The following is a 25454-nucleotide window of genomic DNA, read 5'->3' as shown; positions in this document are numbered from 1 at the left end:
TTCAATTCGAACATTTGTGGGCGTATGTCCTCCATAACTCCACGAATTCCTTCTTTAAGATTTTAAATCGATTGCGGAGCATTGTCATAGACTTTATCTTTCACGTGGCACCAAAGAAAAAAATGTTAATTGATAAGTTTTTGGTGAGCATTTGTCTCTTCGAGAAATAAGACGGCCAAAAAAGCTTTTCTTTCATAATAGCTACTGTTTTTTTTGCTCATGCGAAACATAGCACTGTCTTGTTGAGAATATACATCGCCCGCTTCAATACCTTTCAATTGCAAACATAAAATATTTTTATCATAGCTCATTCATTATTATTATTCACTGAATCTCAGTTGTTACGGCTCTGTTATCCTACCGGGAACTGCGACCAATTTGATCCTTTGTTCTTAACCCTACCTATTCATACAAACCCAGGGAAGCAGTCGATACGTTTAACAAAACCGACGACATCCTTAGGAGCCTTGGCTAATGCTCCGTCAGTATCCAGAACTGACTTTCCCATGTGAGTGGTTCTTAGGCCAGTCAGCCCTAGACATTTGCACACTATGTGTTTGCCTCTTTCTACCTCCTTCCCACAGAATCTGCAGATCTCATCTGCTAACTCACACATGCGGTACAAAATGTATTTGCAGCGACAGGGTCAGCAGTCCCACCATTACCCGAAGCTATGCTCGTGGTAGCTTCAGAAGCCTCCTGGTATAGGTCGGTGAAAGCACCACGAATTTCTTTGCTGGAGTGTTTCTCCAGAGGGTTTCCTATTGTCTCACTTCCATTGTTGGACCTCTGCCTTATATTGGTCTTTTTTAAGCCCAGAGAAGGGCTCAAGACCAACAGGTGTTAACCTTGATGCCCTTTTTGCAAGTGTTTTCATCATAGCTTGGTAGCGTAATCTATTCACCGTAACAGTTGCACCAGCCTCATTTTCGTATAAGTAAGGTCCAATCACACCATCAGTCCATAAACAGCACCAAACAGTGTCAAGTTGAGGATGGAGAAGCTTTTCAACAATAATTTTTTATTTTCCATGACCCAAATGCGATAATTCTTCTTATTCACGTAGATTCTTTAGTGAAAGTGAGCCGCTCTACTGAAGATTATTTTTCGATGACAATCTGAACCATTTTGATGCATTTCAAGGACTCAAGCATCGAAGATACGAAGTTCTGCAGATCGACAGGTTGTTTTCTTGTATCAACTTGAGAACCTACAAGGCTCAAAACCTAAGTTTTTTGCAAAATATGGTTTAATATCGTTTTTCAAAAGCCTAATTCCTAAGATTGACGAGGAATCTACAAACCTGGGTTCGGGAAATCCCTTGTTGAATTCTACAGTCCAACAGTTTTTCCAATCAAGTTCTAACGAAGATGTTAGTACAATAGGTGAAATAAAAAACTCTGAAACAATAGGAAATCCTTGTCGACTATCCTATTCTAAGATCTTCAACTCACCTTTGATGGTAGAGGGGGTCAACCTTAGGTGACAAAAACCTACTTACGCCAAAAAGCTCTTGAACCTGTCACGAGCCGAGCTTCGGGTGATGGTGGGACTGCTGACGGGGCACTGTCGGTACAAAAATCATTTGTACCGTATGGGAAAGTCAGCAGACGAGATTTGCAGACTCTGTGGATCGGAAGCAGAAACAGCCGAACACATGGTATACAAGTGTCCGGAGCTGGCTGGCCTAAGAACTATTCACATGGGTGAGCCTGCCCTGGATACCAGAGAGGTAACGGCCAAGGCCCCTAAGGAGGTTATCAGTTTTATTAACGTCATTGACGACCTCCTTGGGTTTCTATGAATGAGTAGGGTAGAGAACAAAAGATTTGCATGGTCGCAGTTCCCGGAATGCTTAACGACCCCAGTTCAAATAATAATAATAATAATAGGTGACAAAAAATCATCTTTCAGCGAGTTAATCAAGTTCAACAAAGATCCAGATAATGATTACTTGATTATTCAAGAACTTTAATCCCCTCAGTTTAGCAATAATGCTACAATAATGTTCTATCTCGGAGACTAGATGAATAATCATTCAAAAATCAAAAGAATAAGCAAAATTCTACAATATTGAATGCGCTCACTATTAAGAATAATCGTGGAAAAAATAATTACAAGGGTCACAAAACCGAACCTTGACGAACACCGACATACTACCCTCCAATCAGCACACCACGACACTCACCTCAACCCACGACCACAGACAACCAACACTTCTTCTTCTCCACACCAACTGACCGCATCTCCTCACTACACCATTGCTCTTTATCGATCTAGAAACGCCAAAATCCTCAACGTTACCCACGGTCAGGACCAACGCAACCCACTGAACGCAATATCGCGTGACAGATGATCTTCACCCCCTCCTCCCCTCACGTACTGTTTACGTGTACACCCCCCATCTCAACCCTTCCGATAAGGGAGCTCGTAATACCGAGATGTCTTGGAACTTCAAACAGCCGCGAGATCCTGATCCTTTGGCGACGCCGGCGCCTGCGTCTCCTTCCGGGGGATGCTTTCAGGGTGGCGTCCCGAATCGGTCGAGTCCTTGCTTCTCGTCAGTTTCAGGAGACAAACGCACCGAGTACGCCCGCCGGACGGAGATAGACCACGTGACTTACTGTTTACGACGTTTCGTGATTCGTTTACCGGTTCGGTTCGAGCAAAGTGCGCTGTGGTGTTGGTTTTGGTTTGGTTGGGGTCGTAAATGGTTGATCTGCTTGGTTTGGAGGTGAGGTTTTGTGCCGTTGGACGTTCTGGAGAAGGTGCTGGGAGATTTTTGGATGAGGTGAGATGATTTTGGGACTATTGTTGTTAATGGGTAGTTGGTAGTAGGAAAAAACGATTCTTAGGTCTTTGATGATTTCTTTTTTGATGACCTACAGTTGCTGGAGTTTCTCAGAGTTCTGGGGAAGTTTCAGGATGTTAAGAAGGTCCAGCAATTGTAGATGTTTCATTGAGGAATTAGGTTTTGTATGTTGGAATTTTTAAAGATGCTGAAAGATGTTTGGATGAAGTGAGATAGATTTAATTATGTTTGTTCTGGTAATTTTGTCAGCTGAGTCCTCAAATGGGTAGTTGACAGCTATCAAAAGCGGGGACAAGAACATCTTTATGTCTTAATATGTTGAGAGTAGAGCTACACTTGCTGGAGTTCCTCAGTGTTCTGGACAAATTTCAGAGTGTTGAGTAGTTTCAGCGTCTGTAGATTTTTCCTTAAAGGTTTATTTATTGTTGATTTTTTAGGAAATAGTTCTGTACATTAGATGCTGAGAGATGTTGAGATAATTTGGGGTTTTTGTTTAACTGCTTTTGTTAGCTGATACATGAAATGAGTAGTTGATGCCTTTCATGATCTATTGTGTATCATGTGTGGTATGTTTAGAGCAAAGCTACAGCTGCAAAAGTTCTTCAGAGTTTTGGACAAGTTTCAGAGTGTTGAGTAGGTCCAGCAGATGTAAATGTTTCATTAAGGGTTTCTTAATTGTACCTATACTTCGAGAATTTTGAATTATATGCTGAGAGACGTTTGTATGAGTTGAGATTATTTAGGGATTTTTGTTTTGCTGCTTTTGTCAGCTGATACCTGCAATGCGTTGTTGACAGCTAATGAAATTGAAAATAAGGGCATCCTTATGCCTTTAATGATCTATTGTGTATCGTTTCTTGATATGTTAATGAGAGAAGGGTTATAGCTGCTGGAGTTCCTAACAGTTCTGGAGAAGTTTGAGAGTGTTGAGTAGGTCCAGCAACTGTAGATGTTTCAGTAAGGGTTTATTTATTGTTAAATTCCTAGGGAATAGTTTCTAAACGGTGGAAGCAGATGCTGGGAGATATTTGTATGATTGTAAATGATTTACCAATAGGTATTTGTTTATCTTCTTTCGTCAGCTGAAACCTGAAATGAGTCGTTGACAGTATTTGAAATTGTGGACAGCTGCTGAATTCCTAAGAGCTCTAAATACGTTTCAGAGTCTTGAAAAGGTCCAGTAGCTGTATGCAGATGTTATGAAGATGTTAGATAATAGATAGTTTCTTCGAATAATAATTGGGATAATAAGGAGTTTCTTCGAATGTATTCAGGTTAAAATTATCATTTCCAGTTGAGATCTTTGGTATTCTTGGAGGTGAGCTTTATTTTGTTGGAAGATGTTTGGAAGAGGTGAGATGACTTAGGAAGATTTGATATGAGAGTTAGGGGCTCTCTCAAACTTCAATATCATGAAGGTCTTTACGTTTTCTCCCTTGAGATGTCCAGATTGAGTTATCGCTGAATTGCAGATTTCGACTAAAATTATTCAAATGAGAAAAGTGAAGTGTATATTCGATTCAATCGAAAAGCAATACTCATGAGGTAATCTACAGGACTAATAACTCATTGACGTCAATTTCAACTGATAATTGTCCAGGTTTCGATAAAACTTCCATCAGGATCGGTATCGACTGATTTGGTTTCATTCGGAAACAATAAAATTCTGTACATATGCTGGAAACTCCACAATTTCACATAGTTTCCTGGAAAACCCACTGGGAAACGAGTATCGAGAGGTTTTGTTCCTCTGCGGGTTTTTTGATCGTTCGATTAAAAAAAAAAGTTTTCGCACTTTTCCGAATTTTCAGCTGAATGCAGAATTTATAATGCCGGAAATTTCATATGTATTTTTGGAATTTATCTGAGGTTTAACGAAGAATGAATAACATCCAATAAAAAAATTTTGGGGTGGGGAATTGAAAATTATGGAGTTTATTTTTATTTGTGAACAAACTTTTTATTTTTGGACCAAATCTGTTCTGAAATATTTCAGCTCGAATTTTGTACTTTTCCAACAATAATGTGTTTGAATTTTATCGGTTAATTATTTTAATTCGAGTCAGATCTATTTTTTGAGTAATGCTATATTTACCATTTCTATTTTCAACTGGTGTATTTTGACGTTATAACTATAACTACTGTCAGTTTGAGAAAATACATGAATTTAATTATTCATTAAAGGATTTACCAGCTTATACTTATAATTCATTAAAAAGTTCACATAAACTAGTCCTTCATCATTTGAAAATTTCCTTTTATATAACTTCCCAGCATTTAGTTTAGTAGGGTAGTTCCGCTGATATATACAGCTATTGTCTAAAAAGTGATAGTACACAAACTACATATTTGTAGAGACGCATTTTATATCAAACTTCTGTTTACTTTCCATTCAGAAGCGTCAATATCTGATTATTAACTTTCTGTAAAAAATAACTGAGATTTAGAAGGTATTCCTGCAAGCATTCTTGAATCCAAATTTTCCGAAGAAATAATATCTTCTATATATCCTTCACCAACAGATGCATCCTTCCAACTACCATGACCTTTCAGTGTAGTCATACTGGCTCTAACTTGTGCCAGCATGGGAGATTTCCAAATGTGTTTTTTCAAACTGGCTGTATAGTATAACGTCTTTAGGTCATAAAATGAAATTGCCACCTCCTTTCTCTACATTCTCTAAACATCCCTCTGAAGCTGAATTAATCAAACTGAAACGCTCGTCAACTGCAAATCCCAAGCAACCAAATCAAGATGACAAAAAAAATCCTCCCTCCAAATCCACAGGGCTGTCACCCAATCGTCCAAGAAAAATAAGGACAATCCCTCACGAAATGATACGGCTATCGTCTAAAAAGCCGAGCGTACCGAAAATGCACATTTGTAGAGGCGCAGTTTCATATCAAACTCCTATTTACTCTCCCTTCAGAGGCGTCAACACCACGCCTCTCACCCGATCAATCAACCCTAAGCTGTGCTGACAAAGGGTGAAATTTTATTCGGCTTGACGTTCACGGAGCGTCATCTACAGCACAGCGGGAGAAAACTGAAAGGGCATCAATTATGGCTGTCGCCAAATGTTTCTCCAACACATAAACAACTTATCGGATTATACGCGGTGTGGGTTAGACGAAGAGTGGAAGAGCTAGTGCTGCTGGAAGATTTGCAATTTTAACATGGTTGAATTTTTCTTCTCCCAAGCTCCAAGTGAAGTCACATATCACACCATGAATATTAGAACAGAGTTTGTCACGTCTGAAAATTAAAAATTGAAGCACAGGATTTGTTATTTGGTAAGGGAACTTCAACTCAGTTTGGAGTTATTTGAATAAGCCCACCTGACTCCAAAATCTGTATCACCGTCCTCTTGCACCTTAGCCTCAGAGGCCACTGGCTAGCTCGGGAGAGATCTAAAAGGGCGCCATTGATTCATTTATAGCGACTACCTCAAGGTGTGAGCTAGGTGAACCGGAACCTGAAATCGTGGTGAAGAATGGTATGTAAGGGTGAATCTAAACCACTTTAACTCTCTGTTTCTCTCTCTGAAACTATGATTATCTAATGCACCAACAAATATACTAACTGACAAAGAAACTGCAACACCCAGAAGGGGCTGTTTAAATTTTACTTATTTTTTTCGGTAAAACATAGATAGTATAGCAAGAAATGAATGATTGAAATTTGGAGAAAAAAACGAAGGGTTTACCATTTTTTCCAATGAATTTGTTAGTAATGTGTTTGTGCACCGCGATTATCTATACACTCCCAACACGTCTCGGCATTGATGCAATAAGATGGTCTATTTATTCTTGAGGGAAACTATCCCAACCTACCTACTTCATGTCTCAGAGCCGCCAAAGACGGTGGGGGCTGGGGTAAAGTTCCAAGCCTTCTACTCATGATGTCCCAAACATGCTCTATGGGCTAAAGATCGGGGGATCTGGGCAGCCATGACAAAAGATTCACATGGGTCGCTTCGGAAAAGTTTAAATTAACTCTGGCAACATGAGGTCTGGCATTATCTTGATGAAATATTGGATTCTCGAGCCGGTTAAGGTGAGGGAGAACATATGGCTCCACTATTTCTTGAAGGTAACGCAGCGCTGTCATATTACCTCGAACAAAGACTAAAAGTGACCTACTTGCATGTGCAATAGCACCCCATACCATAACGCCTACTGTCCGGTGTACATGACGATCAACATCAAACTGAGGTTCACGTCTTTCTCCCCGACGTCGTCTAACTCCTCTGCGGCCATCATGTGCACCCAAGGAGAATCGAGATTCATCATAAAAGACGACCTCAGGCCATTCCACATTCTAATGTTGATGTTCTCTGCACCACTGTAATCGTTGCCGGCGATGCTCAACCGTCAGAGGTAACACAAGATGTGGACCATAATGCTGCAGTCCAAAAGACCTTATCCGGCGATAAACCGTTCGGACAGTTACAGGATGGCCTTGTTCTCCTAACCACTAATCAGCCAAAGATCGAGTTGTCGCAAATCGGTCTCTAATGGCCATAAGTCTAAGACGTCGATCTTGAACTTCATTTGTGCCCCTTCGACGTCCGGTGCCTACTCTTCTTCGATTTTGTGCATTATCAAACCACGCTTGACAACATCTCATAACAGTAGTTGGATTTCTGTTGGTAGAGTTAGCGATTTCTCGGAATGACAACCCCGCCTACCGTAGACCAATAATTCGACCTCTTTCAAATTCACTTAGCTGGCGATAAATTCCACGTACACGTGCTCTAGGCATTAGCTCATTATGAAAATATATAATGTCGAAATCTATTCATCTTGTCCGAATTGGAGAAAATGGTAAGGGAAAACAGCGTTCCTCTTGACCTCAAGAAACTACTGTTAAAATATATGTACAAGGCAAGATTCTTATTAACATTTATTGGATCCTGTAATACTGTAATACTGCCATCTAGCGTCTAAAATAGACCCACATCATTCCTGAGAATTTTTTTAAAATCTCTCGCCACTCAAGAACAAAATTAGGCAGATCGTGAGGTATCCCCGGAAAATTCCAACAAGCAATTTTCGCATCAGTGGCGAATCTCTCAGAATGGAAAATTAACCATAACTATAAGTTCTCCCCTTCAGGAACCTGAGACGTGCATATTTTATGGGACACGGAGAGGAGATCTGGGATGGCCGTGAACCCCGATTCCTTAACGTTCTTCACACATTCATCAACTGAATATTTTACAGCCACTTTGAAAAACTCGGTAGAAAGTTCCATTTTCGGCTCCATAACCGAGTTCTTGGAGGTTGAAGAATTTAGTCTGGTTAATCCAGTTTGAAAGTTTGAGGGGACTTGACGTCGATTCTTCCGGAAATTGGTTGGGGAAAAAATCACACGAAACTCGATGAGTTGCAGCTTCAATTTGAGTTAAAATCATCACTAAGCGTACCTACATCTCAGTGCCCACTGTTTTGAAACTGTTTTCTTCAATTAATTTCTTGATTGAGAAAACTACAGCAGTTTTGTTCTATGAGTCCTATTTTTTGAGATACAGGTTAATTGATGTTAGTTACTAGCAAAAACTAAAGAAATAAATATATACACATCATCAAAAGTCTTGGTTTCCCTAGGATTCTCAAGAACTAAACAATCTATGTTCTGGAGATGAGAAGAATATTTTCCTCTATTTCAACTGTGATATATTTGATAGAAAATCTTTGTTTGTTACTTTTTGATTTATGCAGGATGAGACAAAATAAGAAAAATCAGAAAAAATCTAAATTAATCGATTATTTATTTTCATTCACATTCGTGAGCAGGAGGGTGAGATGACATTTCATCAGGAAAAAATAACGGGTGTTTTTTTTTCGAGGTCTATAACTTTAAGTTGGCATTATTCTTCAAGATGGCGACCGATTTAACAGCTGTCAAGTGATTTATTCTCAGTTTGGTTTGGCAATTCATCATGAATAGAGCCAACAATGCTTGCAACTAGTGCAATTTTATTTCGAAAATAATGGTTCTGTGCGGAATACGTATCGCGCACTACGTCCATTAGCGATGAAGCGCACTTGGTTGAATGGCTACGTCAACAAACAAAACTGCCGCATTTGGAGTGAAGCTAATCCTCAAGTGTATGTCGAAACACCGTTACATCCAGAAAAACTGACTGTTTGGTGCGCTTTATGGGCTGGTGGAATCATTGGTCCGTACTACTTCAAAAACGATGATGGCCAGAACGTTACATGGTGATCGGTATAGAGCCATGATTACTAACTTTTTCAATCCTGAATTGAACAACCATGTTGTCCAGGAGCTGTGGTTCCAACAAGACGGCGCAACATGTCACACAGCTCGTGCCACAATCGATTTATTGAAAGACACGTTTGGTGACCGCCTAATTTCACGTTTTGGACCTGTAAATTGGCCTCCAAGATCTTGTGATTTAACATCGCTAGACTACTTTCTGTGGGGCTATGTAAAGTCATTGGTCTATGCGGATAAGCCACAAACCCTTGACCATTTGGAAGACAACATTCACCGTATTATTGCCGATATATGGCCACAAATGTTGGAAAAAGTCATCGAAAATTGGACGTCCAGATTGGACTACATCCGAGCCAGCCGTGGCGGTCATATGCCAGAATTCATATTTAAAATGTAATGCCACAATATTATCTTGCGGATAAATAAAATTCATGTCAATTGAATAATCCATCGCAATTTAAAGTTCTATAGTTCTAAAAAAACATCCTTTACTTACCATATCCAATCTATTGCCAACAAAACAAAATAAAGTCGCTTCGATAATTTCTTCAGAGTGTAACACCTCCACCAGATTCCTCAAGATGTTTACTGAGACGTGACGTCACGCGATTGTGTCGAGTCAACATGGTGACTCACATTTAATCCCGAGAACACTCGGTCCCATAACAAACATCAAATAAATGTATTTTTCAGATTTCTCTCCTCTCGTATTCGTCGGTCAGACGACTGGTAAAAAGACATCAAACTGCAACATTCTGAAATGGAATTTCGCTTAGTGTTGACATCATGACGGTTCGAGTGAAGGGTCGGAAACAAACGAGCATCGCTCTCGACTGGATCTTTGTTTCCAACTTTGAAAAGACAGGGAGAGGTGGTATGGGAGCAAAAACTTGGACACACAAGCGATGAGTGCTGAAACAACAATGTATTCACTTGATAATGAACGCTGCATTGCTTTTCATTCCTGGAATACAGAGGAAACAACTTTACTGAGGTTTCTCAAGGGCTGATCAGCAAGAGATCAACTAATAAGATGTTAAATGTATTGTTAACCAGACATTGAGTTGAAGGATTTAATATAAAGGGTGTTTTTTTGAGAGCTATAGAACTTTAAATTGCAATAAAACAACGATGGATTATTCGATTGACATGAATTTTATTCATCCGCAAGATAATCTTGTGGCATTACATTTTGTATATGATTTCTGGCATATGACCGCCACGGCTGGCTCGGATGTAGTTCAATCTGGACGTCCAATTTTCGATGACTTTTTCCAACATTTGTGGCCGTATATCGGCAATAACACGGCGAATCTTGTCTTCCAAATGGTCAAGGGTTTGTGGCTTATCCGCATAGACCAATGACTTTACATAGCCCCACAGAAAGTAGTCTAGCGGTGTTAAATCACAAGACCTTGAAGGCCAATTCACAGGTCTAAAACGTGAAATTAGGCGGTCACCAAACGTGTCTTTCAATAAATCGATTGTGGCACGAGCTGTGTGACATGATGCGCTGTCTTGTTGAAATCACAGCACCTGGACATCATGGTTGTTCAATTCAGGAATGAAAAAGTTAGTAATAATGGCTCTATATCGATCACCATTGAGTGTAACGTTCTGGCCATCATCGTTTTTGAAGAAGTACGGGCTAATGATTCCACCAGCCCATAAAGCGCACCAAACAGTCAGTTCTTCTGGATGTAACGGTGTTTCGACATACACTTGAGGATTAGCTTCACTCCAAATGCGGCAGTTTTGTTTGATGACGTAGTCATTCAACCAGAAGTGCGCTTTATCGCTAATCAAAATGAAATGGACGTAGTGCGCGATACGTATTCCGCACAGAACCATTATTTTTGAAATAAAATTGCACTATTTGCAAGATTTGTTCAGGCGTGAGTCTATTGATGATGAATTTCCAAACCAAACTGAGAATAAATCACTTGACATCTGTTAAATCGATCGCCATCTTGAACAGTAATGCCAACTCAAAGTTATATACCTCGAAAAAAAACACCCTATAGAATGTAATAATCGAACGATCTTTGGAACATATTCTTTTATTTCATTTCTTGTAGCTTTGGGTAATTTGCATAGGTACCATTAGGTCTTCTTAATTAAATCTAATCTAATCTACCTGTTCAAGTTTTATACTTTAATTACCCTTTAATTTATCTTGTTTTGTTCTCCTTCCACGTCAACACTCTCTAACATACCTTTTATCTTCTCCAATGTCTGTTAGCCAATTTTCCGACTCAGCAACGTAGACGATATCATCTGCATTTCTTGTATATTTATTTTCCGACCACCCCGACAATCCAACAACATCAATCATCGACTTAACGAAATCACCAATCCGCACACACCAATAAACCCTTCAGATTCACCCTGTGTCCTAATCAATTTTCCATCGGCGGGTTATATACTCCCATTCAATAGAGAAAATATAAAAACCCGTATCTCGATGGAATTCCATTCAGAAAAACGAATAAAAACCCCGATCCCGAAAACCCATCACTCTCAATAGAGATCAAAACGTGAATACCATCCCCAACAACAAAGTCCCCTCCCACTCCTCTACAGATCCATAAAGAACAGAGATCAGCCTGATTCCGAAAAAATATTAATTAATAGCAACGACAAGTACAACGCGTAATCCAGATATTCCAGGGTTATCCCGGTTCGGTTTTATTGCTTCCGACGATATGATCGTCGACATAAAAAAAAACGACATCGCTTTTCGATCCACTCGAAGCTCTTCGCAAATTGGTAAACACCGTGCGTTTTTTTTTTCGATAGAATTCTATGGGAGTCTTTACGGGAGTCCCTACAGCTTGAGTTGGTGTAAATATTACTGGAAGATATTGGGTGTACAACTTTGCTTCCACCGTTTAGCAATGGATGGCTGTAGCGGTAAATGGTAGTCGAAATAAATAGATCGTAGATGTCATACAATAAGCTTAGGTATTTGTTAACATAACGCCATCGAAATTTCAGTCGATTTGTGTCTGCATCATAAAGTTATTCTCGATCAAAAATGTCAGCTTACGAGCTAAATTCTCGTCATTTGAGGGAGGTTTAAATTTTCTGCTTCAATATGGAGAAATCTGCTGCTGAGGCTCGACGAATGCTCTCAAATACCTTAGATGAGAACGCTATTAGTGAAAAAACGTGCCGAAGTCGAATTTTTATCTGGTAAGGCTTAGGACTTGGACTCATTGAATGGAGTGTTATTTAAAATAGCCTAATTAACAACTGCTCAAATGCTTTTGTTATCAATTCAGTGCTTTTTTAGATTATTTTCAATGTGAGAACTAGCCACAGCGCATTCTTTACAGCATCAGTTATTCAAAAAGCAACCCTTTTTAACAGAAGATCTCGTAGATGCAACTCCACCTTCGAACAATTCCCATGAATGTTGAAACTTTGAAAAATTCAGGTTCAATCCAACCGTCTAACATTCACGTTACTTATTCTATATTTCCCAGACTTCTCTATAAACTCCTCGGACTCTGCCAACGTTTCATTACAGCAGCAGAAACTTCCCAGATCGAAATCGACGGGAAAGCTCCCCGTTTACCCAGAAGTGTTCGACAATCAGACCCAGAAAGGGTAGATATAAGAAATTCCGACAGCCATTACCAAGACTCGAAGACCTCGACTTCCTCCCAAAGATCGAGACGTTTATGTCTCCCAATTTACTCGAGTAACGAGGTCCCGTTAAAAATGCAAGGCCCTATCTCCTGAATATTTAACGGAATATGTCCTCCCCAATACATTAAGAGCGATATAATCTGGCTAAACCCCGGAAGGGGGCGCTCGCAATTGAAAATATTCGACCGAATTTTTAATCAGCGCCTGGCCCAACCGTGATCCGGATTGTCCGGAAGTTGGGTTTCATTGTGGAAGTTTCCCGGACTGACGCCCTCTGTGAAAGGCCATAGAAGTTTTGTGTTAACGAATTGCCGAATCGGTTCGAGTTTCTGTAACGTTGATCGCAGAAAAATTCTTATTTTCTATGGTCAGTTTGGTGATATATTCTGTGGTTGTCACAGAATATTGCCATAAAATTCGAAGTAATCAACTCTCAAACAATTTACAAGGCGGAATAGTTATGTATCTGCACCTCAGGGTAATTAACATAGTTAGAGGGAGCATATGTCATTTTCAGTAAGCAAATATTATCCCTAACATGAGCTAACAAGTTTGACATGAAGCGCGCGGAAATGAAAACATATCAGTGATACGATATTTCACTCAATTCGCGAGTTCCTCCACAAAGAACGCACTTCTTATGTCACATAATGAATCAACGTTTCATATTAACACAAAATATATTGAGATGAATACCTAAATAAATCAGAAATTCAGAAAACAAACTTAAAGCACGCCAAACGACGTGAAACAACCGATGATACTAGGAGAGCAAAAGTTGCCAAACCTTGGATTTGAGCAGGTAGATACAGAAAATAATAAATATTCTACTTATTATAAATTCGACATCAGGAAAAATATCGGATTCCAAATGTTCGAATTTGCATATTCAATCGAGACTCACTCAAATTAACATATTTCATTCAATATAATATACATTCATAACGATAAAGTAAAATTGTGTATTTGAAAATATATCACAATTCGACAACGTAATCTTACCATGTTGGGGACATGTAAAAATTGGGCATACTCCCTCTATCTATATTCATTACTCTATGGTTCAACTCAAATCCCATGCTTCAAACTGATAGAACACAACAAATGGAACTATTTATTTGTAGATAAGAATCTTTGTTTTTTCTTTATATTTTTTGTCCCAAAGTATGGAATTGAATGCTCCAATAAATTCTCAGCCCTTTGTCGTTCTTTCTCGAATCGCATATTTGCTATTGAAGAAGACTCACAGGTACTTTGTGCCTGTTGTAGTTCTCTGAAGATGTGCCCCCCATCAGAGCTATTCTCTCCATAACGTGATTTACAGCTCACCTTCCAGTTCCAGAGTTATGATGAACTGCAGTATCTGGATTGGCTTCAAGGAGGCTAATTCTTCACTTCTACAAGTTTCGTGTCCAAAGCAGGTTTTGCGTTGGCTAGCGATGGTGAGGCATTCTGTCACCAGGTGATCCGGAGTTTCTTCCTCCTCCCCACAGAATCTGCACTCACCATTTTCTGTTAGATTCATTCTCATGATATGTTTCCCAAGGCGAAAATGCCCTGTGGGGAATCCAGTGAGGAAGTGTAGCATATTCTTACTGAGATCCAGATACTTTTTGGATCTCGCAAAGTCAAAGCTTCGAAGAAACTATTTGATGTGATCCAAACTCTTGAAACTATTTCTTGTAGGTACATTTGTCTACTCCACATAAAGGTTCCGGGTTGATGAAAGGAGTTTGTGCTCCTTTTCTGGCAAGTGGCAAGTATATCAGTTAACTTGGAGCCAAAAACCACAGATAACGGTAGATCATCATCAACCTCTTCCTCATTCTTCTATCCTGAACTTCTCTCATCCACTTCTTCCTAACGTCGGTCGTGGTCGGTTATATTATCTACCCAACATCTCTGTGGTCTGCTTCTGCTCCGTTATTGTATTCTTGGTCTCCATTCTAACAGATGTTTAGTCCACTTATTTTCTTAATCTCTGGCTACATATCCTACCCAGCTCCACTTTAGTTTGGCAATCCCGAAAATGAAATCTTCGAGTTGTTTGGTCACTTTGCTATGTAACAGTATTTCCAAAGATATCGAAAAAAGTAGCATAAAAGGCATCAATGGTAGCATACGCTGAATCTGAACCCTTCTGGAGGTTTGGAAAAGAAACTAAAGGTCATCACTTGGGAGTTCAGCAATAACATACTTCTTTAGAGGCTTACAGCCAGACTCGTACAAGTGATAAATTCTTGAGATCTCCTCCATCCTTCTCTCAGAAGCTTCTACAGCTACCACAAGCTGAGCTTCAAATTTTTCTGGAGCTATCGCGATCTCTTTGGGAATTGTCGAATAATGCATATAACATAGTATCAAACTGTTTCTTTCGTAAATAAATGATCATCATGAGATCTATCATCGCATTCGCATCATCGAATATCCCACATCATTTTCATTTGATTTCCCACATGTTATTCAATTTCATTAATTAGAGATGTCGCCACACGTTAATCAAAACTCGTACCTACCCACCTGGCCTCCTACACCTCAAACCTGACAACACCCCCTTAGCGAATGATCTGAAGCAAATAAAACGCACCCCCGTGAACAATTCCCAGCATTCCAGCCTCCGAAAAGCGCCTACTACAGTCCCACACTTCTTTCCCGGCCTCCTCCACCCTTCACCGGCCTTTTCCTGGGGGCAATCCATTCTCGGAATCTCCGATTACATGACATCGTTTATGCAAATTCACAAAGAACTTTCCGATTACATCTGAAGGGATGAATTCCGCCTCGTCTCATTTCACTACCCCCACCCCTCCAAAAGCCCGCCGCCATCGGATCCGGGCCAGAGGAGCAGGAACTCGTTCAATGTTATCGCAAAACATCACATTAAACATGTTAGGAAATTCCCTTTGGGCTACACGTCGAAATTTATGTGTGTAAGCGATACTGGAACGTGTGCCGCCCTGTCGACGTATATTCGAAATTACTCTGACATTTTTTTTTATTTTGGTGCAAGGGGGGTTGGCAGTGTTTGTGTTTTGGAGTCGTGCGTGGAGAATGTTGACTTTAAGGGTGGAGGATTAGAGCGTGGGATCTTTTGGATGTAGCGGAGGATTGTGTGAGGGGTACCCCAAGAGGATGTTTTTGGTTCCATGTTTTTCTTCACTCAGCGGTTTGATTAGGTTGAATGAAGGAGACGACTGGTTAGAAAGCAAACTACGAAAAAAACGGTTTGATACTCTGTTAAATACTTTGTTCAACAATTCCCAAAGAGATCACGATCTTTCTTTAACTGAATGTCATAACCTACTGATGACAAATGACATACGAAATGTCATTAAGAAAACACAATGTCGCCACTAATTGAATCATTCCCATTGAAAAACTCGTTTCCTACTAATTTTGCAGCCTCCAACATTTCAATAAATAAACATAGAGCCCCACTGTATATATCGCAATTGCTGTAAGCCTAAATTAAATTGAAATGTATTACCTAATTAAACTTCATTATTTCAACACATCAGATATTTCATGGGTGATACACAGCGTATTCATGCCACAAGAATAAGATGAATAGGGAGAAGATTTCATATATACGAGTATGAGGAATGGATTTTGTACCTTTCAAGACTGTATCTGCCTACTAATGATGAGTTTGAATCGTTGCTAATGAGAACATGTTGTGTGGATAGAATGTTGAAAAACTGGAATATCAACTCAGTATTCAGGAATATTGAGGAGGGTATTATACTTGATGGAAATAATAAAAGATTTTCTTGGAGAAATTAGGTCAACATTAACATATATGTTTTTCATGAAAGTAGGTATGTTATTTTATGGTTCAAGTTCATAAGTGAAGCTTTGAAGCACTTGTAACTAGTTGCAAGCACTTAACAGGCCAATTAAAAAGTCCCCGGTCTACCATTGTAAAACACTTTTTTTTTGGTAAAATTCGATCTTATTATTCAACATAGTTGCCTTCGAGGACGATAGAGCGATTATAGCGATCTTCTAACTTTCCGATACCATTTTTGTAGTACGATTTGTCCTTCGATTCAAAATAGATCTCAGTTTCAGCGATTACTTCCTCATTGGCGCTGAATTTATTTCCAGCGAGTATTCTTTTGAGGTCTGAGAACAGGAAAAAGTCACTGGGGGCCAGGTTTGGCTAATACGGTGGATGCAGAAGCAATTCGAATCCCAATTCATGCAATTTTGCAATTGTTTTCATTAATTTGTGACACGGTGCATTGTCTTAGTGAAACAACATCATTTTTTCTTCAAATGGGGCCGTTTTTTTAACGATTTCATCCTTTTAACGATCCAATATCGCTCATCGATAGCTTAAGCCTAAAAACCAATGACCCAATTTCTTGGCAACAGATGCCATAAGTAATTTAGAGTCTTTTTCTTTCTTTTTGTATTATCTTCTTTCATCACCAAGTGCAGGTGTTAGCCAATTTAATGAGTTGAGTTATGCGGTACTGATGATCCCTAATAAGGGTGAAACCGGTATATCGCTACTCTCCCTTGATGACATGCATTCTCCTTGGTTTACTTTCGATTATGATTACTATGAAATAGCGTGGAAATCTTCTGTTTGACAATGGTTATGTTGATGAAAATTTTCTTGATACATAATAACAGATAGATAATTAATATCGAATGATATTACACACTTGGAAATCGTACTTCTTTTTGTATTTTCTTCATTCATTGCCAAGTGCAGGTGTTATTTATTAATCTAGAACCATTCAAAAACCAATTACTATCAGCTTTTCTAACTCCGTCTCTAGTTCCTATTAAATTTGACTGCTACTTCACAGATGCTCTAGATTATGTCACAAACGAACTTATAACTCAAGTAGTTTAACTTCATATAAAAATCCCATATTTTCTTAGGGTAGAAAATATTCCCAAGGAATGAACCAGCAAGTAATGATGAATAGTTTCAAATTTGGAGCACTTGAAAGAATGGGGGGGAAAATGTCATCTACAGAATTTAATATCCAAACCGTCTAGTGGAGCATATTCTGAAAAGCTGCCTTGATTACGAGCAGTGAAAGAGATAATGGAAAATAATGAAGTCGATGCAGAAGCAGGGTAAATGGATGGAAAAATTGAGTCTTATCACGAGAAAATTCCTCTCTTCTTTCTGAGGAAATATCGATAAAACGCTATTGGATGGAAATCTTGGGAACGCTGACATCAGAAACGAGGACGTAGATGACTTACAATCGGAATTTCATAACCGAGTGTGAAATTCTGGTCATCATAATCCTTGTTATATGAACTATTAGACCAATTGATATCTCCCCGGTCTGATGCACAGATGGCGGTGCTAGTATTAAGTCCATATGATTTTTAGTTAGTACCAACCTTCAAACGATACGTGTCAAAATTTGACAGCAGTCCGACCTTTAGTTTGTGAGATATTGCGTTGTGAGTGTAGCTACTTTTGTTATTTGAAAAAAGATGGAAAAAAGAATTTCGTGTTCTGATAAAATATTGCCTTTTGAAGGAAGAAAAAATACACCGACGAAAAAATCGAAAAAGGTCACAAAATAATTTTGAATGACGTAAAGTGATCGAGATAGCAGACATTGTGAAGATATCATCTGAATATCTGATAATTTCATTCATCATGCATGAATTGGACTTTGAACTGCTTCGGCATCCACGGTATTCACCAGATCTGGCCACCAGCGACTTTTTCCTGTTCTCAGACTTGAAAAGAATGCTCGCTGGAAAGAAATATAGCGCCAATGAATAAGTAATCGCCGAAACTGAGGCCCATTTTGAAGCGAAAGACAAATCGTACTACAAAAATGGCATCGAAAAGATGGAAGATCGCTATAATCGCTGTATCGCACTCGAAAGCAACTATGTTGAATAATAAAACAGAATTTGGCCAAATAAAATGTGTTTTACTATGGTAGACCGGGGACTTTTCAATTGGCCTATTATTGCTTTATATGAAAGTGTTTTTTCGTTTACTGAAGTTGCTAATCGTCTTAACTTTAACCAATCATCTAATGTATGGTGAATGGCGAGGTATTCTTTGAAGAGCTCTGAAGAGGCTCACTTTAAAATCTTGCCATGAGTACCCAAATCTCCAGACATTCCGCCTTTGGAATCTGTGTGTTATATAATGGATAGCAGACTGAAGCAATAAGCCCATCTTACACAAACACTAGAAACTTCTCGGCATGAATAAGATATTGCCTGAAATGCAATACCTCAGAAGTAAATCGATCACCTGGTGGAATCATGGTGAGAATTCATATAATAGGGGTGTTATAACAAATTATAAATGAAAAATTGTTTGATGTATTTGAAATTTTGTTCGATCACTATCTTTGACTTGTTGGAATGTTTTACCAAGTTTGGTTGAAAAACTTCAAACTTCTTAGTGTTGTAGTATTTCATATTACAGAGTATATTTATCAACAAATTCATTTAGAAATGGAAACGGACACTTAGAACAATTGTTTCGAAAGAAAATACAGGACAGACTTGAAATTTTCAGAGAATTAAAGAACAGAAGATAAAACTGTTGGTTATGTTAGTGAACTCCAGCTGATCTAAAAGTGTCACAACTTCCTGTTGCTTTCAAAAGGTTCATTATCGGAAATACAGTCTGAAGCTGTCTCCCATATTGTATAGATCGTGATGAAATCATAATGTTGCTTGAGCAAATTCTCGAAGAAGCGAGGAAGTTTTCCTATTCCTCCTTTCACACTGCACACTGCCAAATCTGATTATTGGTAATTTTCCTAAAGACCGGATATTGAGAGTGCTTCGAGCGCTAAATCTGAAGACGCAGGAAATTCTCTTAGGAACATTCGTCCTCAGTTTCTATATTTATTATGATGGAAGTCTGGAATATTCCTGTCGTGAACGCAAACAATGTTTTTAGAAGGTGGAAATATTTCAGACTTTAACCATTTCGTTTTTTTGGATATAAAATGTGACAGAGGAAGCCATGAAGCAATATTTGTTGATGGGGTTTTTGCTATTGTATATTTACAATTAAAACAAAGTTTTACAATGAGAGGTTTTATTTTGTTTTTTGAAGAAAGAATATATTTTGAGAGAAATCAACATTGTACAGAGGAAAGTATGTTACCTGGACATTGATATCGACTACGGGAAATTGATAATTCGGGGATATAAGGTGTAGTATTCAAGCTCTATAAGATCTATCTCATTTATTGTATCATCCTAGCTTTCCGTCATTATTGTGACCATCTTCAGGGAGCTGAAATATTATACATTTAGTAAGACAAAACAACAACAAACATGTCTCAAAACACTCAAAACAATCAGAGATGTTGAGTAGTTAAAAGTTAAAAATGCCTCAAGGAATTGATTATCAATTTGGAAAACACGATTTTTCATTCCGTATTAGCTCTTACTAGATACTTTGGGGTATCACATTTTCGTATGGTTATTAAAACAATGATGGACAACAGACGAAAACTTTATTGTGGTACAGCACTTGAAAACATCCTTGAACACTCTACTAACTCCACTGGTCATCACCTTACTCCACTGAACTTCTCCTCTTCTCAGATTCATTTTGAATTTCTTCTTCCTTTTCTTATTCTCTACGTTGTATACCTACGCAATGGTATCATGGTACCTGCATACTTATTAGGGTAGGGGAAATACATTCTCTATTGTATCTTTCTGAGTACCCTATGAATGAGAAAGTTGTTTGCACAAGTACCACGAAAAACCATTGTTACACTAATGCAGGTACATTTATATAAGATATTGTGACAACAATTTCGGCTAGACACAGGCATTAAGTCTAACTTACTCCACTGAACTCCCTTTTTCACAGTTTCTATACCTGAGTTACAAACATTAGATTATATTGTACCGGGTTTTTCACTATAATTTGACCCCCCTGTAACTTTGTTACTAAAAGAGGTACAAAAAAATGTTTTCTACAAAAGAAATCGACTAGTGTTTTTTAAAATGATTTCACAAAACGAAATATATACAGAGTGGCAACATATTGATAGCGACTTCATTTTTTCAAATAGAACATCCTGTATATTTCTCTATATTTATTTAGCTCTTTTTCCCCTGATTTCAAATATATAACATATGTTTGGCGTATCTCTCTCATTCTGAGTACCACAGAGTTTCAAATTTTAAGAACCACCTGGCTTGCTCAGTAATCAGTTTTCAAGTGGTAGGCTGCGATAACCCAAAATGCCGTTTTTTGAGTTGTCTCGTTGGCAACGATATGACATATAGTCAAATTGCCAACGAGATAACTCAAAAAAGGGCATTTTGAGTTATGGCAGCCTACCACTGATTACTGAGCAAGCCAGGTGGTTTTCAAAATGCCCTTTTTTGAGTTATCTCGTTGGCAATTTGACTATATGTCATATCGTTGCCAACGAGATAACTCAAAAAAGGACATTTTGAGTTATCGCAGCCTACCACTTGAAAACTGATTACTGAGCATGCCAGGTGGTTCTTGAAATTTGAAACTCTGTGGTACTCAGAATAAGAGAGATAGGCCATACATATGTTATATATTTGAAATCAGGGGAAAAAGAGCTGAATAAATATAGAGAAATATACAGGGTGTTCCATTTGAAAAAATGAAGTTGCTATCATTATGTTGCTCACTCTATATATATTTCGTTTTGTGAAATCATTTTAAAAAACACTAGTCGATTTCGTGAAACTTTTGTGGAAAACATTTTTTTGTACCACTTTTAGTAACAAAGTTACAGGGGGGGTCAAATTAAGGTGAAAAACCCGGTACATCCTGAATTTCTTCTTCCTTTTTTCATTTTGTTTCAGTTGTATGCCTGTGAAATGGTATCACACCAATCAGGGTAGGGGAAAGATATTTTCCATTGTGTCTTTCTGAAAAGTCTATGAATGAGACAGTTGTATGCACAAGTATCTGGAAAGATCATTGTTACACTAATACAGGTACATTTATATCAAGTATTGTGACGATAATTTCGGCTATACACAGGCTTCAAGTCTAACTTACTCCACCGAACTCTTCTTTTCACAGTTTTTATACCTGGGTTACAAACATAAAACCGAGCATAAAACCATAATGTACACCGTGAATTTCTTCCTCCTTTTCTTATTCTCTAAGTTGTATGCCTCGCAGTGGTAGTATAATGCCTGCACATTCATTAGGGTAAGGGAAAGATTTTTTCTATTGTGTCTTTCTGAGAACCCTATGAATAAGAAAGTAATATGCACAAGTACCACGGTCATCACCTCGTTACTTACTCCACTGAACACTCTTGTTCCCAGTTTGTATACCTGGGTTACAAACATAAAATCATATTATAGACCGTGAATTTCTTCTTCCTTTTCTTATTCTCTAAGGCTAGATACAGACATTATGTCTTATTGCTTTTTATCGCCACAATACAATTGGAAATGAGTTCAGGGAACCACGACTCAAAAATCAGACTCGACAAAGTATGAGGGAGATCTCCAACCAATGATTACATCCCAACATCCCCAATTTTCCATGTACAAAGCGTGTTCCCCGAAACATATTTTCCTGAAAATTTATCAGCGGTTTCAGAGCAATTTATCAGCCCGTATAAAACAATATCGAACTAGTAAAATCGTGTTCGAGGCTTCCTTTGGCAAACTGGCCCTGGGCCAAATTCCAGTTAATGCCCCATTACCCCTAAGAAATCGAGATTGGTCAGATGCGGACAAAATTAATGCTCCATTTTCATCCGTTCTCAGTAGCGACAACGGAAAGAGGGGACCCCTCGAATACACTCTTACATTATTGTTGTTGGACGGGAATTATTTTCTTTCAGATGTTATATTTCGTGAAAAGCTCTCATATGTGGTCTGGCACGTCATTAGTCAGCGGTATCGGATACCGTTTTTTGTGGTGCGTGGTATATGTGATTTTGGGTGATTTATTTCAGAGGGTAGTTATTTGAATGAGATGAATACAATTTTTTTTCTTTTCAACTCTTTATTTGGGTTTCTTTAAACTACGTACAAGTACAGGGAGTTCCAAATTGGATGCTCACTTAGAACATATCGAGAACTATAAGACAAAAAAATCTTCAAGGACAAGATTTGACTGTTTTAAATGTTTCGCTATAACTTGGTTTTTGTTAGAGATTTTCAAAAAATTCTGAAATGTTTTTGTTTGAATATACACATATGTTGTCAAACTGAGACACAATTCCTAATCATGAACTCATACACCTTAGCAGCATCCAAAACTATCTGTGAAATGTGCTCAACAAACGACAGCTCCGCATCAAACAAAACGCCCACATCCCTGAGAACAATAAGCCTTTCAAGTCTTTTACCATTGCATTCATTCAGTCATAATTTTGCATTTGTCGACGTTCAATCTCAATTTGTTCTGCTCACACCAATTCAACATAAAATATCAACTGGACCTGAGGGTTGACGCAATCGTCGAAGTTACTTATGATAGAAAACATTTGAAAGTCATCAGCATAACAGAGCCTTCCGCAAAGAATCAACTCTAGTAGATCATTAAAGAATAAAATGAATAAAAGCGGTCCAAGATTTGATCCCTGCGGTATACCGGAAGATGGAAAGTAACTGACAGAACTGTATCCATTATAACTGACAAAATGATCACGTTTGGACAAATATGAATCCAACAGTCTAGTTGCTTCTTCGTCCAATCCATAATTGCTCAACTTGTGCAACAAAACACCATGCTGAACTCTGTTGAAAGCTGTACAGTCAAGCCACGGTGTATAGAATTTATACCGTGGTCAAACATGACTATTAAATGCGGCGCCACTGTGCGCAACATGGCAGCCTGGAGAACCCCCCATCCTGTCTCAACAATAACACCCCTAGTAGCAGAGACTGAGAGAGCCCTTCGCTCTCTTTAGTCCCAACCGTCAAGTAATCAACACGTTCTCGTAAGTAACCACGGCCGCACACCACAGTTGTAAACCTTGTAACCAAGCAAAATATACACGTAAACCCGATACAGTCTATTTCTCGTTCCCGAAAGGGTGGTCCTTCATGCACGCAATATTCAAAAGCCTTAAGCCTTAGCAAAATCATTATAGATGATGTCAACCTGGCCGTTTTTATCCAATACCTCTGAAACGAACTGTGTAAAGGTGACAAGATTTGTAACCGTTTATCTCTTACGAATGAAACCATGTTGAAAGCTACTGAACTCAAGCGACGAGCCCATACTTCCAACTTCGACTGAAACAAAAACCGAAACGATACCAAATACGACACCTATAACGATCCTTAAAAAGGTGAAACTTCCTAAGCAAGATACCCTCCCTTAAAAAACGTAACATCCCTAAAAAAAAACCACCCCCAAACATGAAAAATCGAGTCGATCATATTGATGCAAGTACGTGATCCCGATCCGTGATAAATGACCTAATTTCCCACCTGCAATCCATCCTCCCACGCATCGTAAAAACCCCTATTTCCCCCCTGTACGTCGCTGGCCCCAAGTCAGAATCGCGTCATAAATCCAAATCTCAATATTCTGGCCGGCCGGCCCGTCAGTTGCGGCATCACAAATCAATCACGTGTGCCGCCCCAGGAAACGCCGCCAGAGGTCGCTGCCGCTGCACACGCACATATTTCCTTTGATTAGCGCCGATATTTCGCGATCTACGCTCGCGGGGAACCCCCGTATTTCAGGATAATTGCCCCGTGTTCCTGGGCGGTAATCATCGGGATGGCATCAATTTGGCGTTGCCCTCTTGCGCCCGACGACCGCGAATTTGTCGGTCAAAACGTTCCGATTGAAAGGAGAGGGGGTAGATTTATGCGGATGATGAGGATGTTGTAGTGGAATTTTAAGGGATTGGGGTTATTGGTGTCGGTTATGGGAATGTTGCTTCGATGGTTTGGGATGTTTTGGAGGTCATGGATTAGCTTGGTGTTGTTTCTGAAAGCAAAAAAAAAGCGTGAGGAATTTTTTTTGGTGGGGCGCCATAATGTCTGGTGGCAGCACTGCGAAGATGTTCAAAGGAGCAGAAGAAAACTTCAGAAACACTGAACATCTAGACAAAATAATGGGGGGAATTGCTCTTCTTCTTCCTATATTTCTGCCTATATTAGTCAGCCTCTGCCGACGTAGATGTCCAGCATTCTTTTCAACGTTTCGGTGGTCTTCCCTGGGTTCTTTTCCCCGTGGGTCTGTTCTGCCTCGATCCTTTTACCAGTCTGTTGTCAGGCATCCTCTCTATGTGCTTATTCCAATATTTTCTCTTCTGCCTCACAAACTTTCCCAAGTCTTGAATCTCACTTCGTTCCTTTAGTTCCTCGTTTCTCACCCTGTCCAGTAAAGTATTTCCATGTATTCTTCCTCATCTCTGTCGTTCTCATCATTCGTGTTGTCCTGGTCTTGTCTCCGCAGCATAAGTAATGATGGGTCGGATGGCTGTCTTATATATTCTTACTTTGCTGTCTATGTTGAGATATTTATTGCGCCATACAATATCCTGAAGACAACCTGATATCTTCGACGCTTTCATTGTCTGATTTCTTACTTCCCGCTTTAGGTCTCCGTCGCTAGTGATGTCTGCTCCTAAGTATGTGAACTCTCTCACCTGTTCCACCATCTTTCCATCAATCTCCAGTTTACATCTTACGGGTTCTTTAGATGTTACCATACACTTTGTTTTGGTTGTGTTTATGAGCATATTCAATGGTATTGGCAGTTTTTCTGTTATTCTGTTCTATTCAAAGAGTTCAA

At 39.0% G+C, this 25454-nt stretch overlaps 1 protein-coding gene across 1 annotated transcript in view; it reads left to right on the top strand.

The window, feature by feature from the left end:
* The first annotated feature begins 2587 nt into the window (after positions 1–2587).
* Positions 2588–25454, top strand: part of LOC123682208 — a 307886-nt gene continuing 285019 nt past the window's right edge. The window contains exon 1 of the mRNA XM_045620723.1: positions 2588–2791. The gene's annotated coding sequence lies outside the window, so the exon portion shown is untranslated. The remainder of the gene's footprint in view (positions 2792–25454) is intronic.

This window comes from Harmonia axyridis, chromosome 6, assembly GCF_914767665.1.
Source record: "Harmonia axyridis chromosome 6, icHarAxyr1.1, whole genome shotgun sequence".
In the NCBI taxonomy this organism is placed as follows: domain Eukaryota; kingdom Metazoa; phylum Arthropoda; class Insecta; order Coleoptera; family Coccinellidae; genus Harmonia; species Harmonia axyridis.
The sequence above is the reverse complement of the archived record's forward strand: the minus strand, read 5'-3'. Positions and strand labels throughout refer to the sequence as shown.